This window comes from Gossypium hirsutum, chromosome D11 (assembly GCF_007990345.1).
Source record: "Gossypium hirsutum isolate 1008001.06 chromosome D11, Gossypium_hirsutum_v2.1, whole genome shotgun sequence".
NCBI classification, from domain to species: domain Eukaryota; kingdom Viridiplantae; phylum Streptophyta; class Magnoliopsida; order Malvales; family Malvaceae; genus Gossypium; species Gossypium hirsutum.
This window is the reverse complement of record NC_053447.1, coordinates 12506632-12513959: the sequence shown is the minus strand read 5'-3', so window position 1 is coordinate 12513959 and position 7328 is coordinate 12506632. Positions and strand designations below refer to the sequence as shown.

The following is a 7328-nucleotide window of genomic DNA, read 5'->3' as shown; positions in this document are numbered from 1 at the left end:
ATAAAAAAATGGAGAGTTTGAAAGAAATAAAATATGTGTAAAAATAAAACAATTCATTATAAGACAAAATAATAACATATAATAAAAACAGTTTGAAATAATGATAAATAATAAGGTAATATCTATGTATAGATTCATATATATAAAAAATAAGTAAATAGAAATATAATCAAATATAATAATTATTTTTTTGTCAAAATAAGCTGATATTATTAAAACAGGCTCAAAAGTGTAACTGAAAGGCACCAAAGCAGCAAATGAATCGGCAAAAGCAAACAAATAACAGCTGTCCAACATAGAAAATAAATGAATCCTAGAAAGTAACGATCAAAAAATAAAGCAAAATAAACCTCATGAGCCTGCAGCAGCACCGCTTCAACATCCAATATCAGCCAAACGAGCACTCCTCAACATCTGCCACAATAACATGCAACCAAGAGCAAACAGCGCTTTGCAACCAGAAATGGAGATTCAAGGAACCTTCTCCAACCTCAAAGCGAACAAGCATGGAACTCAGATCCTCTGATTCCAAATCAACCAGTCATTCTCCACCACCAACCTCACAAAATCCGGTGTACCAGCAACCCAGTTCCCACACACCCTTCTTCTCTGACCTTCCAGTGCCAGAACGTGAGCCGCACTATTAATCGCCCGGGGCACAAAATTGTAAGTGACTTCTTCAAAAAACTGTTACAATCGCTGAATATGATAAGTAATCGGCCTAAGTACCGATCTATCTTCCTCTTTTTTCATAATAGATTTGATGATTGTCAGAGAGTCACATTCCACGATCAGCCGCCGAAAGCCCCATCATGCGCGCGAAGAGTAACGCCCTTTCACAAGCTCATGCCTCTGCCACAAAAGCATCACCAACATCCTTAAACAGATAAGTATCCGCCTCTACAACTTTCCCTCTGCTATTTCTGGCTAAGATTGTTGTTAGAGTAAGTTTCTTTCCCGGAATATAAGACGCATCAAAATTAAGTTTAATAATACCAGAATCAGGAGGCCTCCAAATATCCTTACCCAGAAAACCAAAAGAAGAGTAAAGATTCTTATGAACTAACCAAATATAATGGTCATACCCCCTAATGAACCCCAATAATTTTGACATTGAAAACTTAACCCCTTCATGGACAAACTTATTTCTATGAAACCAAAGGCACCATAAAGAGATAGAAATGAGTCTTCTTTGTCGGCCATCAACAACAAGAAATGTATTAACAAAGCGATTTTTATAATCCAGTAAAACATCAAAGGGAGGGAGTTGGATTTGCAATGAAGTCCACCCACACTTCAGAACCCCACAGAACCACAATAGATGCTCGGTGTCTTCCAACTCTTCCTTGCACAACGGGCACACAGTCTCCACACACAAGGTTTTACGCGCTAGATTACCATAATGAGGCACCAGATTGTTAAACACCCTCCAAACATGTATTTTCATTTTTCCAGGGATGTTCAAAGCCCATCGGTCCGTGTAAAATCCTTTGTAGTCCTCATTACTAGTGGACATATGAAGACTATTCTGTAAACGATCTGTAATGAGAACTCGATAACCACTCCTAACGGTATACTCGCCTGATCCTTCATGCTTCCAGACCAGCACATCTTCCGGCCCATTTTCAGAAATAGGAATAGAGAAAATACGATTTGCTGTGTCAACATCCACTAAGCTATGGATTAACTCTCTGTTTCAGGTACTGTCCCTATAACTAATAAGCTGATCAACCGTTGTCCAGGTAGGCCGAATTTCTTGAACCGAAATTCTGTTGTTCTCCCTTCCAGGTAACCAGGGATCGTTCCAGATATTGACGCGGACACCGTTTCCCACCCGCCACAAAATCCCATCTCCAATCAGCTCTCGAGCACTACAAATACTCCTCCAGGTAAAAGAAGGGTAAGAGCCAACCTTTGCTGTTAGAATTTCAGAAAAAGGAAAATAACGGGCTTTTAAGACCTTGGTTAAAAGACACTGAGGCTGGGATAAAATGCGCCACATCTGCTTTGCTAATAAGGCCTTATTAAATAAAAACAAATTTTTAAACCCCAGGCCTCCCAAATATTTCGGTTTACATAGCGTGTGCCAATTATTCCAATGGATACCCTTCAAAGTTTTATTATTCGTCTACCAGAATCGATTCATAATACCTTCAAGATTACAACATAACGTCTTTGGCAACTGAAAACACTGCATAGCATAGATTGATGTTGCCCGTAAAACTGATTTTATAAAAACCTCCTTGCCCCCCATTGACAGATAGCACATACTCCACCCCTCAATTCGTTTCCTAAATCGATCCACAAACTTAGCAAAAGTCCATTTTTTCCTCCTACCCACCATCATAGGCAAATCGAGGTACTTCTCAGGGTTAGAGGCCAAACGGACCCCTAACAGTATAATAATCTCCTCCTGAACGTTAGAAGCATCATTCGCACCAAAATATATGAGGGATTTATCAAAATTCACTCTCTGCCCCGAAACCATTTCATATTCATTGATAATATCCCGAACCACCTCAGCACCCTCGCGTGATGCATCATCGAATAGAATATTATCATCTGCAAAAAACAAATGGTTGACCGAAAACTTCTCTCTATCTATAGGTGCCCCCAACATCTTTCCTTTCACCTTCGCATCCTGAAGAAGCAGAGAAAACCCTTCAGTGCAAATTAAAAACAGGTAAGGACTGAGAGGATCCCCTTGCTGTAGTCCTCTAGAGGGTGAAAACCAATCACTATTGGATCCATTAAGGCTAACAGAGTATGTAACAGAACAGACACAACGCATGATGAGAACAATCCAATCCATATGAAAACACAAATACTTCATCATCCCCGCCAAAAAATCCAATTCCACTCGGCCATACGCTTTGCTCATATCGAGCTTAAGCGCGAAGTTGCCTTTCTTGCCTCTCTTCTTCATTTTTAAAGAATGAAGTATCTCATAGGCAACCAATACATTATCAGAAATAAGTCTACCTGGAATAAAAGCTCCTTGGGCTTCATGAATGCAATTCCCCAGCATATCACTCATACGTAAAACCAATACCTTAGCAATAATTTTATAAATAACATTACAAAGGCTGATAGGTCTGAAATATGACATATTTTTTGGCTTATCAATCTTAGGAATCAAAATTATACGCGTTTTATTGATATCACCTATATCCGAGTGTCCATGTAGAACGGATAAACAAAATTGGGAAACTTCAAGACCAATAATATGCCAGTACCGTTGAAAGAATAAAGCCGGAAAGCCATCAACACCAGGTGCTTTCAAAGGTGCCAATAATTTGATTGCATTTATGATTTCCTCCTCCGTGAACTGTTTTAATAACCTTTCATTCATGCAATCGGTAATCTTTCTTTCAACTAACCCAAACAAATGCTTATCCGAACCACTTTTTGATGCAGAAAAAAGCTTACCAAAGTAGTTAGTTGCAATCTGTAAAAATTCCTCAGATGAGGTAGTCTTCCTACCAGCGCCATCTTCCAGTTCAGAGATTCTACCACGAAAATGTTGTTGCACGGTAACCTTGTGAAAAAAGCTAGTATTTCGGTCCCCATTCTTCAGCCAATTAACGTGGACACGTTGCTCCCAAAATAATTCTTCCTCATCAGCTTCTAGATTGAGTCCTAATTGGACCTCCATAATCTCTGCTAGAATCTTATCAGAAGGGTTTTGATTATAAAGGCTAGATAATCTATCTTCTAACACAAGTCGATTCCTCCTCTCCTGCTAGAATCTTATCAGAAGGGTTTTGATTATAAAGGCTAGATAATCTATCTTCTAACACAAGTCGATTCCTCCTCTCCTTACTACTAGTGAGCTTGCTCCACTTTACGATTTGACGACTCATTTTCTCTAACTTATCCAATACACCATCAGACTCTTCCTATCACCATCTTCTAACCATCCCTTCAAACGAACTATCTAAACACCACTTGGCCTCAAATCTAAACGGCTTCACGTGACTGCTTTAACGATTCCATACCACCCCAATGTATCCAAAAGAAGAGGACAGTGATCAGAGAAAGAGTGACTCAAATGTTCAAGACGATATCTCGGAAAAAGGTTTACCCAATTCAAAAATGCAACCCCACGATCCAGACGTTCCCTTATATTTGACGAAACAAACCGTCTTCGTTCCTATGTAAACCATCGGCCAACAAATCCTAAGTCATTAAGGCTACAGTCTTCAAGGGCCCTGCGAAAATCTCTCATTTGACGATCCGATCTGATCCGACCATCATTCTTCTCAAAAGAACTTGTAATCTCATTAAAATCCCCCAAAACCACACAAGACATAGCTTGATCATGATTCAACTGATGAAGCAAGCCCCATGAAACTCCTCTACACCTTTAATCCGGATTCCCATAGAACCCCGTTAGCCTCCAAATATCACCACATTCATTATCGTGGACCTCAACATCAATGTGAAAAAAGGAAAAACTTTTAAGTTGAACCAATGTATTCCCTTTCCAGCCCAACGACAATCCACCTCTTATACCAAATGCACCAACATCAATTCCATTCTCAAAACTGCAGTTTAATCTAACCAACTCCATTTTTTTGAACTCAATTTTGTCTCCATAAGAAACAAAATACGGGGATTAATGGCTCTTAACTTGTTTCTGAGCCTTGTAACTATTTGTGATCTCCTCAAACCACGAACATTCCAGCTTAGGACTTTTATTGAGCCCGGCTGTTCTGACCTGTAGAGCTAGCTGAAACATCCATTGAACCTGATCCCGTATTAACATCCATAAGGACACGTGAACTCTTCACTGTTCTTTGTCATTTTTTACCATCAGACAATGTAATTGGGTCATTTTTCTCAACTAAAACCAACTCCATAGGCCCATAAGCGACCCAGACAGAACTCAAATCATCAATACACCCATCACGCCCCTTAGTTGAGTTACCAACACCCTGAATGTGCGCAGAACCCAAAGGAGTTAGATTAGGATTAAGATAAGGATTCGGATTCCCAACAAAACCCCTAGAATTAAGGCCTAAACCTTCCCTCACATTAACCGAGTTACCATGTTTGACACCTGCCCAATTTTCTTCACTGCACGACGACCCATCCACTGTCCGTAACCACCATGCTCCGACACCTAGCCACCGCACGCAACGATAAATCCCATCCAACGACTATTTTTGAGGAATCAATAGTTAGCCGAAGAGGACAGTAGCTCTCCCCATGCCCCAACTTTCCATAAATAAAACAAAACAAACTTAACTTCTCGTATTTGAACCGAGCATAAACAACCATAGACTTCCCAACCATAACTTTCTTTTTGCGCTTCAATGGGGCAGCAACATTTAAACAAACACGAATATGTAAATAATTTTGAATCCCCAAAGTCGAAATGGATGTATCATACTCAAGAAACTTTCCACAAAAATCACCCAAATTTTTTGCCATCGACACACTCATCAACCCCGGAGGTAATTCATGAACTTGTATCCAAAACTCTGAATGGTTTAACTCCATCACTGCTGGATTTACCCTAACTGGAACTTTTTGTAAGATAATTAAATGGTTATTAAAAAACCACGGTATACCCGCAACAACCCTTTCAATATCCACTTCATAAAAAATTGAAAAAGGTGTTGTTTCTCCCCTATTACGCAGTGAGGGAAAATAAACAACACTATCTGTTAGACATCGACCCACCAAACAAAGTTGATGACCGTAACCCATCGCTCATTCAACCTCTTGAAACGCTTCCTCCTCATCGTCCAATAATCTCAAGTTCTCCAAAGCATCTTCCATCACAACCACCACACTCTGCCAATCGAAACAAAAGGAAAAAAGGATTGAATGTAAAGCCCCCAGAAAACAAGACTAATAACGTCGAAAAAACCTAAACCAGAACACCAAAGAACCGTGCCAAAAAACGGCAGACAAAGAACCCCGTGCCAATACGGCAGACCTGCTGCTATATTGTTGTTTTCTTACTATTTTTCTATCAAATATAATAATTATAAATAAAAGCAATAGGAGCAACAGGAAAAAAAAAATTAATTAATAACAAAAACACCAAACATGATTAAATTGAAACATAAACGAAAATTCTGGGGCAAATTTGAAATAAATAAAATGCAAATGGCCCAAATAGAATACGCAATTAACATTGGAGGATCAAAAGGGAAATTAATCATGCCCTTCCAAAACGCTGCGCAGCAACACGGATTAAAATGCCAAAGAAGTAAAATATTTGGGCCAAATTAAAAGAGAAACAACATGTTTATTAAAAATGCTTCACGAAAAAGGAGTCCTTATTGCGCAAATTTCCCATTTAGGGTAGGAACGCGTGAACCCTGCCTGCGGGCCGGGTCGACGAGCGGATCCTACCCTCACCAAACGGCTTATACTATTAAAACTAAATTTTCCTTCAAAAACATTTTTACTTCACTTTTTTTAAAAAAAAAACAAAGTAGAGGGAGAGGGGTTTTCTCTGCTACGGTTTTTTCTTAACTCAACCCCAGTCGCCGCAGCCATGTCGCCACCGAAGCTCCACCGCAGATGGCGGTCTGAGGAGATGGACCCATGGTAAGTACCTCATTTCTTTCTTTATTCTTTTTTTTAAAGAAAATGAAACGAACATATAAACAGTAAGGGAAAAAAACGAAGAAAGGAAAAAAACAAATAACCTTTAAAATCTATTCGATTCTCTATTTTTGTATTTTCAATGGTTTTTTTATATAATATACGTAACCCTTTTACAGCTTTTTACTTTGCTTTATATAGCCAAAAATAATGAAAAATCTTTCAAAAATTCCCCCTTTTTGTCGTAATTTCTGCTGCCGTTTGCTACTCGTGATTCCTGATTTTGTTGCAAGTAAGCATTGGATTAAAGTACGTGGGCTATGCGAGGGCGACGTGCGTGACATATAGGCTGCTGTGCGTTCGTGCGTGGAGACGATTACTGCGGTGTCGAGGCTGGGAAGAAGGCTGCTGCTGAAGATTGTAGGGTTTTCAGATTTTTCAGTTTTGGGTTGATTTGGGTTTTAGGGTAATCGGGCTGGTGAAATTGGGCCACATATATGTAAAAATGGACTATTTATTGTTTTATTTTATATTTGAGCTTTAGTATTCGGTTTTTATATTGGCTTTATTCATTCAAACGGGCCCGGGCAATAATTGGGCATTACAATCTAAATCAAAATTATGAAATGTAAACAAAAAATTCTTATTTGATAGTTTCGTTGTACTTTACCCTAAAGAAAGACAGAAAGATATAGAATTTGATATTGAGTTGAAAGATTCATGAAAAGTTCATCAACATTTTCTTAAACCCTAAGCAACAATTA

The 7328-nt window shown here is 38.9% G+C and overlaps 1 long non-coding RNA gene across 2 annotated transcripts; it reads left to right on the top strand.

The window, feature by feature from the left end:
• The first annotated feature begins 241 nt into the window (after positions 1–241).
• LOC121223758 (uncharacterized) lies at positions 242–7119 on the top strand. Of its 2 annotated transcripts, none has more exons than XR_005921102.1 (4): positions 242–666; positions 759–1700; positions 1789–1889; positions 6504–7119. It is a non-coding gene; the product is annotated as an uncharacterized lncRNA (long non-coding RNA). The 2 variants fall into 2 exon arrangements; XR_005921101.1 differs by having other exon boundaries at positions 1789–1900.
• Positions 7120–7328: the final 209 nt, after the last annotated feature.